Here is a 10,601-nt window from a genome sequence, read left to right on the forward strand (position 1 = left end):
AAATCTCTTGAAATCTGCTCCATCGGAGCACATTAACAACCATTCCACCCTCTTTCCGGCAGGGAGCAGAGCAGGAGCCAAGGTCCAGTGAAGCCATGGAGTGGCTGCAAGGCCTGGGCTGCTGCTCATTCCCAAGAGGTTTTGGGTGGTGTCTCTGCCCATCCTTGGCTGGGCTGTCCCAGGCACCTTCTCGGGGATGCTGCAGCTCTCACATCCTGCCCTGGGGCAGCTGTGCAGGGCTGCAGGGAAGTGACCAAGTGACCCTGGAGTGTCCAAGGCCAGGCTGGACAGGGCTTGGAGCAGCCTGGGACAGTGGGAGGTGTCCCAGCCCTTAGCAGAGGTGGCTTTAAGGTCCCTTCCCATCCAAACCAGTCTGGGATTCTGTGATTTTAGGATAAACAGGAAACTACTGCAGAATTCACATTAACAAATTCCCTTTCTGCAGCAAACCACCCCCCCACCCCCATCCCTCAGAATTTCCTTTGCAGGGCCTTTTCTGCCAAAATTTGGAACCTGTGTTGAAGCCACAACAAGCTTGACTAGAAAGACTCTTTCTGTTTGAGACAGAGCTTCAGAAGAGAGCAGAAGTTGCAGAGAGAACTGTGGAAGTTCTGGCCTCCAGGGTGCTTTTAAAATGCAGGAGTTCTGGGATGTAGAGCTGGTTTAATGGGATATTTATCTCCCTTGGAGAAGTTCCTGCTGGAAACCTTGAAGTTGTAACAGGCTGCAGTAATAAGACTTCTCTATTCATTAAGAGATAACTTCTTTTTTTCCTTCTTTTTTCTATCAGAGATTTGTTTCCTAGGGCAGAGTCTTTTTTTTTCTCCTTAATTTCCTAAATTTTCTAATTTCAGGAAAATGGATGGAAACAAATTTCCGACAGCAGCAATTGAAGCCTGTTGGGTTGTTCAATCTCAGGGGGGTGTCTCCCTGTAACACCCACACCTGGGATGAGCTGTGGTGTTCTGGGAAGGTTTGTGGGGTCAGAGATTCCTAATGCCTCAGGCAGGTGTGTCTCTGGAAGCTCCAGGAGAGCTGAAAGATGCCCAGAGCTGGAATTCCCTCACTGGAGCAGCCTCATCCATCCTTGGATGGGTTGAAGAGCAGTTTGGTGATCTGTGAGTGTTCCAGTAACATTAAAACCAGAGAACTGATCAGTGTAATTTTATTTTCCCCCCTCTCCTGTAATTATTGATTCATTTTTAACCCAGCTTTCAGTGTGAGCTCTGTTTTTATTCACCTGTCCCACACGAGTGGCCGTTCCTGCTGTGCAGCCAGCACCGGGGTGCTCCCAGATTCCAGAGCTGCTTCACCCTGCCTGGATCTGTAGCAAAATCCACAATAAATCTACATAATTCTGAATGTTTGCTGCTCCTTAAGCCATTAAACAGAGAATATCCAGGGAAATCCATCAGTGTCTTCCCACCCAAGTGCCGCAGCCGGCGGAGCATCGATGCTGATGGACTTGTCCCTGGTTTTCCTGGGAGGAGTAATTAATCCTGACTTCCCCCCAGCAGCAGAGCTGGCTGAGCATCCACATTAATCTCCCTCAGAAAAGAACCACGCAAGGATTCGGCGCTGGGATCACAACAGAGTTTTTCCTTTTTTAGAACTGGAAAAAAAAAAAAAAAAAAAAAAGTGGGAGCTGGAGCAGTGGCACCAAGGAAGTTCCAGCAGCACTTTTGCCTCTGTGCTAATCCACTGTGTTCTGGAGCTCTCTGGAAACTCCTCCCCGGAGTTTCCTCTCCAGATTGAGCTAGAGAAGGAATTCTTTAAAATCAGAGACCATGGAATGAAGCACAGCTGGACTTCAAGGGGATACAGAGGCAAACCAGGGGGTGCAAGTGAAAAATCAAATTGCTGTCTGGAAAAGAAGGAGTGGGAGCTCAGGGAAAAGATGCCCTGGTTCAGGATAAGCTGTTGGGGCAGGGATGGGAATGGAGAAGCACAAAAAAGCTCTTGGAAGTCAGTGTGGAAAAGAGGGCAGAGGGCAAGAGCTCACTGCAGGCTGAAGTTTAAATGGGAGAAATACTTTGTAGGGCCCCAGAGGTGCCACATGGCCCAAAATCTCTTGAAATCTGCACCATATGAGCACATTGACAACCATTCCATCTTCCTTCCAGCAGGGAGCAGAGCAAGAGCCGAGATCCAGAGAAGCCATGGAGTGGCTGCAAGGCCTGAGATGCTGCTCATTCCCATTTCCCTGGCATCAGTGAGTAAAGGAACCCTCAGGAGAAGGGGTGGGAGAGCCATGGGTCCCTCCACTGCCCAGGGTTAGGGAGATTCTAACATTTTAGTACCATTAAAAAAGGATAAAAAGGCTCTATGCTGTCTATAGTGTATGGATAATTAATGAAATGCAGGATAATTTAATGAAGTTATTTTCAGGAGTGCAGGATTTGATGGGTTTGGGAGTTTATTCAATGAAAGCTTCAGTTCTCTGCTAGAGAATGGAATCAGTGACCCCTGAAATAGTCCTGCCACAAACCCCAACACGCTGTGCCCTCCTCTGGAATGTCTGCCTCTGGAAGTCAGTCATCCTGAGAGGAAATGATTGATCCTGGCAGCTCTCAGAGCTCCTGTGGACACCACCGGTGCCTCTGGGATGTTTGATCCAGCAGGAGCTGACGTGAGGCTGGCCACGTGTCCAAGCCTCCTGCAGCTTCAGCACAAAATTCATCCCAAATGCTCCAGGTCTGTGCAGCCCTGCCCCAGGAACCAGCTGTGGATGCACAGGTGGAGATAAATTCTGATTCTGGAATCAGGGAATCCCGGAGTGCTTCAGGGTGGAAAAGCCCTTTGTGATCATCAAGTCCAGGCACCAGCAGCACCACTGTGTCCTCAGCTGCCTCTGGCTGCTCTGATCCCATCACTGAAGGTCCCCCTCTGGTATTTAGACTTTTCCATGATTAGCAGTCATTTTATTTTGGTTCACAGAGGGCCTGAAATGAGGAGGGGACGCATTTGTGTGTAAAACATGACTGTGTGTCCTTGATCCTGGGGCTCCGGTGGGTAAGGAAAGCTCCCCAGAGGAGTTAATTCCTTATTAATTAATTAACTCAGGAAGGATTTCTTCCTGGAAAGAAGGCAGGGGCTGCCCAGGGAGGTTTGGAGTCCCCACCCCTGGAGGTGTCCAAGGAATTGCTGGAGGTGGCACTCAGAGCTCTGGGTTGGGGACAAGGTGGGGCTCCAAGGCTGGACTCTGCTCCTGGAGGGCTTTTCCAACCTCAATAATTTTGTGATTCTTAAGGAAAAGCTTATTTTCAGCAGGCAGCATTCATCCATCAAGCACGTGCAGCCACCTCAAATGCCGTGTGATATATGAACACCCCCATAAATATGAAATTGTGTAGGTGCCCCTGGATGTGACATCCCCTACCCACAACAATTGCTTGTAAATCACAGAGTTCTCACTGCAGCCACAACTCCATAATAACAAAATGATTAGAAAGCCATAAAAAACAAAGTTGTTTTGTCAGGATCATTTCCTCCCTGATCACGGGGCTGCTGGAAAGTGGCTCTGGGCTTAAGTGATAGATGAGAGCCATTAATAGAGCCAGAGACCTTCCCAGGCTGTTTGTAGCCAAAATTAAAAGGGAACTTTAACAGTCCTGGGTGCTTTGGAAGCCTGGAGAGTGGTTGGGTGTTGTGGTGGGGTTAGTATAGAATTCAGCCTCTCACAGCCATAAATCATGTTATTATTAATGAATAATTCCATTATATTTATTATTCTGATGGTGTAAGGTTAGAAAATCCCCTCTTACGCCTCTGTTCTGTGGCTCCCTGAGACCCTCCTGCCATGAAATTATAGGATCACAGAGTGGTTTGGGCTGGAAAGGACCTTAAAGTTTTGTTTGAAATGTTTTTTTGTGTCTCACAGATGCAGCTCGACTTCTCTCTCTCTGTATTTATCACTCCAACATGAAAACAAACACCTCCAGCTCCAAATGCTTTTTGGGTGATATAGGGAATATTTCTAGCTGCCCTACATAGCTCCCCTCAGCTGGCGCTAAGCACACAAATCTGTCTCTGTAGGTACAATGAAAATAAATAATAATTTTGCGTCGTTCAAGATGTCCTCATTAGGAGGCAAGGCGCCTGGAACCTGGGGTTATAACTTCTGTGCCAGTCACTGCCGAGGAGCGCTGTGAGAGCAGCAGCCACAGCAGCTCTGCCTTTCCAGGGGAAAAATCAATGTTTTTACATGGAAACATTGGCCCAACTGCTCTCAGTGAAACGGGAGAGATGGAATGTTCCTGTGCTCGAGGAATGCTCAGGCAGTTTGTTTGCCTTTAAAAGCTTTGGAATATCCTGTCTAGGCTGAGTGATACTTATTGCAAAAGGTAAAGACAAGTGGCAAAGATGAGAAACTGGGACATTTAGGGAGCTGATTTTGCCAGCACAAGGGAAGTGCCTGCAGCTTTCTGTTCTCACTGTCACGATATAAAAACCTCATTGTTATGGGCTGGGCCCCAGCGGGAAAGGGGAATTGTGCCCCTGTGCCCAGGTGAGCCCCACCTGCAGAGCTGGCCCGGCACAGGAGGGACCTGGAGCTGCTGGAGCCAGGCCAGAGGAGGCACCAAATGATCAGAGGATGGAGCAGCTCTGCTGGGAGAGCTGGCATTGCTCACCTGCAGAGGAGAAGTGTGGGGTGAGCTCAGCGTGGCCGCACAGGGCCTGAGGGAGCCACGGGAAGGATGGAGAGGGACTGGGGACAAGGGATGAGGGACAGGACCCAGGGAATGGCTCCCACTGCCAGAGGGCAGGGCTGGATGGGAGACTGGGAATTGGGAATTGTTCCCTGGCACAGGGTGCCCAGAGCAGCTGTGGCTGCCCCTGGATCCCTGGCAGTGCCCAAGGCCAGGCTGGACACTGGGGCTGGAGCACCTGGGACAGTGGGAGGTGTCCCTGCCATGGCAGGGTGGCACTGGGTGGGATTTGGGTCCCTCCAACCCAAACCAGGCTGGAATTCTCTGGCTCTGTTCCACGATTTGTCAGTCTGTGACTGGGCCCAGGCCCGGCCTGCATGGCAATGACCCGTGTTTTTCAGGCAGTATTAATTGACGTTAACGAAGCCGTGCAATCAGGGCAATCTGTAGGCCTGTTCGAGGTGCATTCAAAGGAGAGACAATCCTCCCCTCGGTTTCCTGCAGCCCACAGCGGGCAGAGCTCTGGGCAGGGGCAGGAATTGTCTCCCCTGCCTCTGCCAGGCTCATCCCCTCCCTGCTGACATTTGCCTTTCCCACAAAACCTCAGCAAAGGCTCTGGCATAATTAATGTGCTGTAACAGGAGGGGAAATACATGGCAAGACATCTGTTAATGCCCTGGCTCCCTGCTGGGGATGGGTGTGATATTTAATGCAGTCTTAAATACCAGTGGCTCTGACCTAGTGCTAGTGAGCCAGGCTTTGGCTGAAGGCTGAGGGGCTCCTCAGGACAAGCTGCAGACCAAAGTGATTTGTTGGTTCTGCTGCTTCACCTCGGCCAGGTGAGGTGTCTCTGGGGGCTGGGGATGTCTCCTGTCCCATGTCACCCTGGCGGTGCCCAGGCTGAGGGGGCTCTGCTCGTGTTTCGCTCCCTTTGGCAGTGCCACAGCCTCAGATCACGTTTTGGGATGGCACTGAAGTCTGTGTCAGAGGGACAAGGTCTGAGCAGGCTCCCCTCCCGCTTCCTGTCTGTCCTGGGAATGCACATTTACCCTGTGTGCAGCTCCCCGTGGCTGTTTGGGCTCAGATCTGAAGGCACAGCTCCAGTGCTCACCTGGCCCAGGTGCTCTTAGTGGTGGTTTCAGGGGTTCTGTAAGGAGCAGCCCAGTGCCTTCCCCTCGGGCAGGCCCTGATTGCCATTCCCTGTTGCTGCAGGCCCCCAGCTCTCAGGGTCTGGGTGTTGGATGACCCCAAGAGTGTAAACGTCCTCGTTTCCAGCCCGTGCAGCCAAAGGAGGAGTCTGGATGCGCAGGGTCGGCTTCTCAATGTTGTTTGTTTTCCCTTATCCAGAACATTCTCTCTCTGCCCTGCTGAGCTCTGTCCAGCAGGTCGGCCATGGCATTCTGTCTGCCCTCAGGGCGGTGTTCCCATTTTATCCCAAAAACTCCGTGTGCCACGTTTACAATAACGTGCCAATATCTGTCATTTCTGTTGGACAGTGTGTGTGTGCCTTAAAACAACAGTAAAGTGTCACCATCACAGCAAGACATGGAGGGCAAGGAGAAGGAGAAGGAGGTCAGGACACGCCCAAATCCCTTCATCTTGTACCCCTGAACCCCATTCTAAAAACACCAAAATTCTACTTTTTCACCCTGTGTTAATCTAAATACCGCACTACTCAAACCCTTGTGGCTTGTAATTCCTCACACAAAGTTGGCAGCTTTTTCCACAGGCTAAAATCAAAGCCACAGGTGTTTTTGACTTTGTGCCAAGGTCTCCGAGCCCTCTGCCAGGGTCTGGAGACAGCCAGGGCAGCCAGAGGGATGTCCTGGCTTCCCACACCCTGCCAGGTAATAATTAACATTGACTCCATGATTGCTGAAGGCTGATCAATTGCTTTATGAGATCATCCTATATTATACTAATTAAGAAACTCAGTAACCCCTACAGCCAGTCCCATACAGCTTTGACCTAATTGGTCAATCCATCCAAACTTCACCCAGGGTCCAATTAAGAAATCACCCTTTGGTAAACAAATCTCCATGGCACATTCCACATGTGCACAACAGCAGGTGCAGCAAGTGGAGATAAGAATTGTTTCTCATTCTTTCCTCTGATCTTCTCACAGCCTTCCCTGAGAAAATGCCTGGGAAAGTCTGTGCCTGCTCTCTGTGGCCAGAGAGCTGCTGCCACAGTTCCCTGCACAAGGCCTGCGGTGAACAGGGGACATCCAGAGCTGAAATGCAGATGCCAAATTCCAGAGGCAAGTCCTTGAAGTGCCAGGTAAATAAGGAGGCACTTCCAAGGGGAGGCAGAAGTAAAACAGGACCTGCCTGGGGCCATCCAGCATTTTTTACACTTTGAGTGGAACAGGGCAGGGAACGGAGCAGGGAAGGTGCTGGAGAACTCCTGGGGGAGCTGGGAAGGGGCTGGAGAACTCCTGGTGGAGCTGAGAAGGGGCTGGAGAACTCCTGGAGGAGCTGGGAAGGGGCTGGAGAACTCCTGGGGGAGCTGGGAAGGGGCTGGAGAACTCCTGGTGGAGCTGGGAAGGGGCTGGAGAACTCCTGGAGGAGCTGGGAAGGGGCTGGAGAACTCCTGGTGGAGCTGGGAAGGGGCTGGAGAACTCCTGGGGGAGCTGGGAAGGGGCTGGAGAACTCCTGGGGGAGCTGGGAAGGGGCTGGAGAACTCCTGGAGGAGCTGGGAAGGGGCTGGAGAACTCCTGGGGGAGCTGGGAAGGGGCTGGAGAACTCCTGGGGGAGCTGGGAAGGGGCTGGAGAACTCCTGGGGGAGCTGGGAAGGGGCTGGAGAGCTCCTGGGGGAGCTGGGAAGGGGCTGGAGAACTCCTGGGGGAGCTGGGAAGGGGCTCAGCCTGGAGCAAAGGAGGCTCAGGGGGGACCTTGTGGCTCTGCACAGCTCCTGACAGGAGGGGACAGCCGGGGGGTCGGGCTCTGCTCCAGGGAACAGGGACAGGAGGAGAGGGAACGGCCTCAGGCTGGGCCAGGGCAGGCTCAGGGTGAAATTAGGAAAAATTCCTCCCTGGAAATGGTTGTCCTGCCAGGGCAGTGGTGGAATCCCCATCCCTGGAGGGATTTAAAACCTCTGTGGATGTGGCACATGGGGATGTGCTTTAGTGCTCCTCTTGCTGGTGGAGTTATTTCAGATTCATTCTTAATAATTTCTGGAGACTTCAGTCCGTTACATCCATCTAAACACCCAGAGGTCTTTTCTTTTTTGCCATTTTTTCCTCTGTGGTGTCTGACTCCTGCTGGATTTCCCCTCAGCTCTGGGAGGGGCTCAGAAACCCCCCTGTGTCTGTTTAGCTCCCAAATACCCCGTCCCTAAAAACCCAGAGTGATTTTTCACTCCATATTCCTGTGGTTTCCTGAACGTTCCTGAGGTGCTTCTCTAATTCTTTATTTCCCCTTTCCTTCCCATTTCCCTGCAGATGCCTGGGGATGTAATGATGGTTCAGTCTCCAATTTCCCTGATTCATCATGCGAAATCCACTGACAAAATCCTCTGCTCTCAAATCCTGTAATACTGTGGAGAAAATTTGTTTTCTAGCCAGGATGCATTATGGCTTTTAGGACTTGGAAGCTGCATCCTCAACAGCATTACATTTATTTCTTTTGTTATTGGGTCACATTATTCTTTTGTTCTGTAGGAACAAAAGTCCAAGGAATTTTTAAAATCTATTTATTTCCTTTCCCCCCCCCCTCCCCTTTTATTTCCCAGGATTAAGACCTTTCAGTTTCAAAGTCTTTATTTCAGTGAGCAGCATTCCTACCTCATCTGAATCTCCATGTTTTTTCCCCACGGGCTTCAGCATCAATCAAATCCCTTTAAATGTCAGTTGTGTTTCTTCCTGGGTTTTTATTGTTATTTTTACCCTTTTAGATGCTACAAACTGACCTTGCATTGTTGAGAACAGTGCAAAACTGGATCATTACATAGTTGCGTGGCTGTTTTTTTCCATAGAACAGGCTGAGAATATTTGGGGGGGTTGATGGGAGTGGGGCAGAATTTTGGGGCTGTTCCAAAATTTGAGTGGGGCAGAATTTTGGGGCTGTTTTTGGGGTTGGCCTTTCTGCTTATGCTTGGAATTTTCTGCTTAGGCTTGGAATTACCAGACAAACCTGGGCCAGGGAGTGTTTGCTGTCTGCAGTTACAGCTAAATGCTGCTTGTGGGGCTTAGAAAAGGATATCAAAATGGAAAACTTGGTAAAAACGGAGAAATTCTTCCCCCAGTGGCCCAAAGGGTGGAAGACCTGGAACCTCCTGCTCCCAAGGCAGAGGAGGAGGCTCCTGCCTGCTATGTGGGTTTCAGGAGGAAATTGGCTGGATTGCTTCTGCTCACATGTGCAGCTGCCTCCAAAGGGCTTTTCCAAAGCAGCTGTGGGTTAAGAGTTCCCTTGTGCTGGGAACAGCCCTGCCCAGCACAGCCTCATTCTGCCCTCTGAAACTCCGGTTTTGTGGTGCTTTCTCCCAGTCCTTGATCTGTATTGTCCAATTCTTGGAGCAAATCTCCTCCTTCCAGACCCTGCCTCATTTTCACTGTTTAAATTAAGGTTTCAGCTGTTTTCCTAAAGTAAGAATCTGTTAAACTCGAATTTCTAAAATGGCTTTAGACTTTTTTTCTTTTTTTAATTATTCCAAGATAGGGCCACGATGGCTGTGAACCTTCTGGTTAACTCCTGATCCCATGTAAGGAGGGGAAACTGAATCCATTGCTCCCTCAGTTTTACGGTTTTTACTCAGGATTACAGTTTTTAAAGGGCAAAGAAAACAGAGCGATTTAGGACAATTAAAGAACCACTTCTTATCCCTATGCTGCAAAAATTAGGATGCTGAGGAACTCCCTAGGGAATCTCTGTGCTAATTCCCCCTGCTCTTACTTCCCTAATTGTCCAGGAGGGTGTGGGGGTGAATCTGCCTTTGGTTATTGGTGTTGCTGCTCCATGATAAGATCCTGGCCCTGCTGGTGGGTGTGGGGTTTCTTTGGATTACCCAGGGAAAGAAATTCTAAACAAATCTTTGCTGCTTTGTTCTCCCTTTGAACGGTGTGAGCAGGGTTAGAACATCCCTTATTTCCTGATATTTCCATTGATAACCACATGATTTACAGCTCTTCTCTCTCCAGGAAGCTTTCAATAAAGGATGAAGCTTTCAGGATCTTTTATAAACAACGTGTCAGGTGTGGAGTTAATAGAGTTTAGATCTTTTTGCTTCACAGGTAGCTCCAAAAACCCAAGAATTTGACTTCCAAGGCAAAGGAATGTTGCAGTAGCTGAGTGCCAAACCAGGCTGCCACTCCCAGCAGCACTGGGATTATCTGTCAGCATTGCCCTGCTTCTTCTGTAATTAATGTCCCTCCAATTACCAGTTTAATTGATGGGAGGGATGACAATCTGGCAGTAGAAAACACCAGTTTGCCAGCGTGGTTGGTGCCAGCAGGGCTGAGCTGGTGTTTCCCATCCAGCTGGCCCTGGACCCCTCCTCTGCTCCCAGAGGGCTCCCCCGAAGATCAGTGGGACAATCTGTGCTGAGGATCTGTAGGAAAACCAGCAGCAGTGATATGACAGCCAATCTGTCACCCAGGGCCACCTCCTCCCATCCCCTGCCCTGCAGGACTTCTCCTCTCCCCCTCTGGACTCTTCCCTCCCTCCCCAACCTCTGCTGCTCAAAATGGCCTCAAAAATTGGGAAAATGGAAAGAGAATGCTGAAAGGAGGTGTGCAGCCCTGCCTGCAACAATTTATTCCCCTAAGGAATGAACGTTTCCTCTTCAGAGGAGCAGTCCCTCACTGGATTTCTGGATGTGCTCATCTCCAGAGTGCCACTCCTGACCTCTCTGCGAGGGGCTGAATCCCTTGTGGAGGTTCAGAGGAGGGGTCTTGTTGATTTCTCTCGGGGTTCTGAAGGTCAGGGTGACCCCGAGATTGTAAAGTCTTTGCTT

Source organism: Anomalospiza imberbis, chromosome 8 (genome assembly GCF_031753505.1).
Source record: "Anomalospiza imberbis isolate Cuckoo-Finch-1a 21T00152 chromosome 8, ASM3175350v1, whole genome shotgun sequence".
In the NCBI taxonomy this organism is placed as follows: domain Eukaryota; kingdom Metazoa; phylum Chordata; class Aves; order Passeriformes; family Viduidae; genus Anomalospiza; species Anomalospiza imberbis.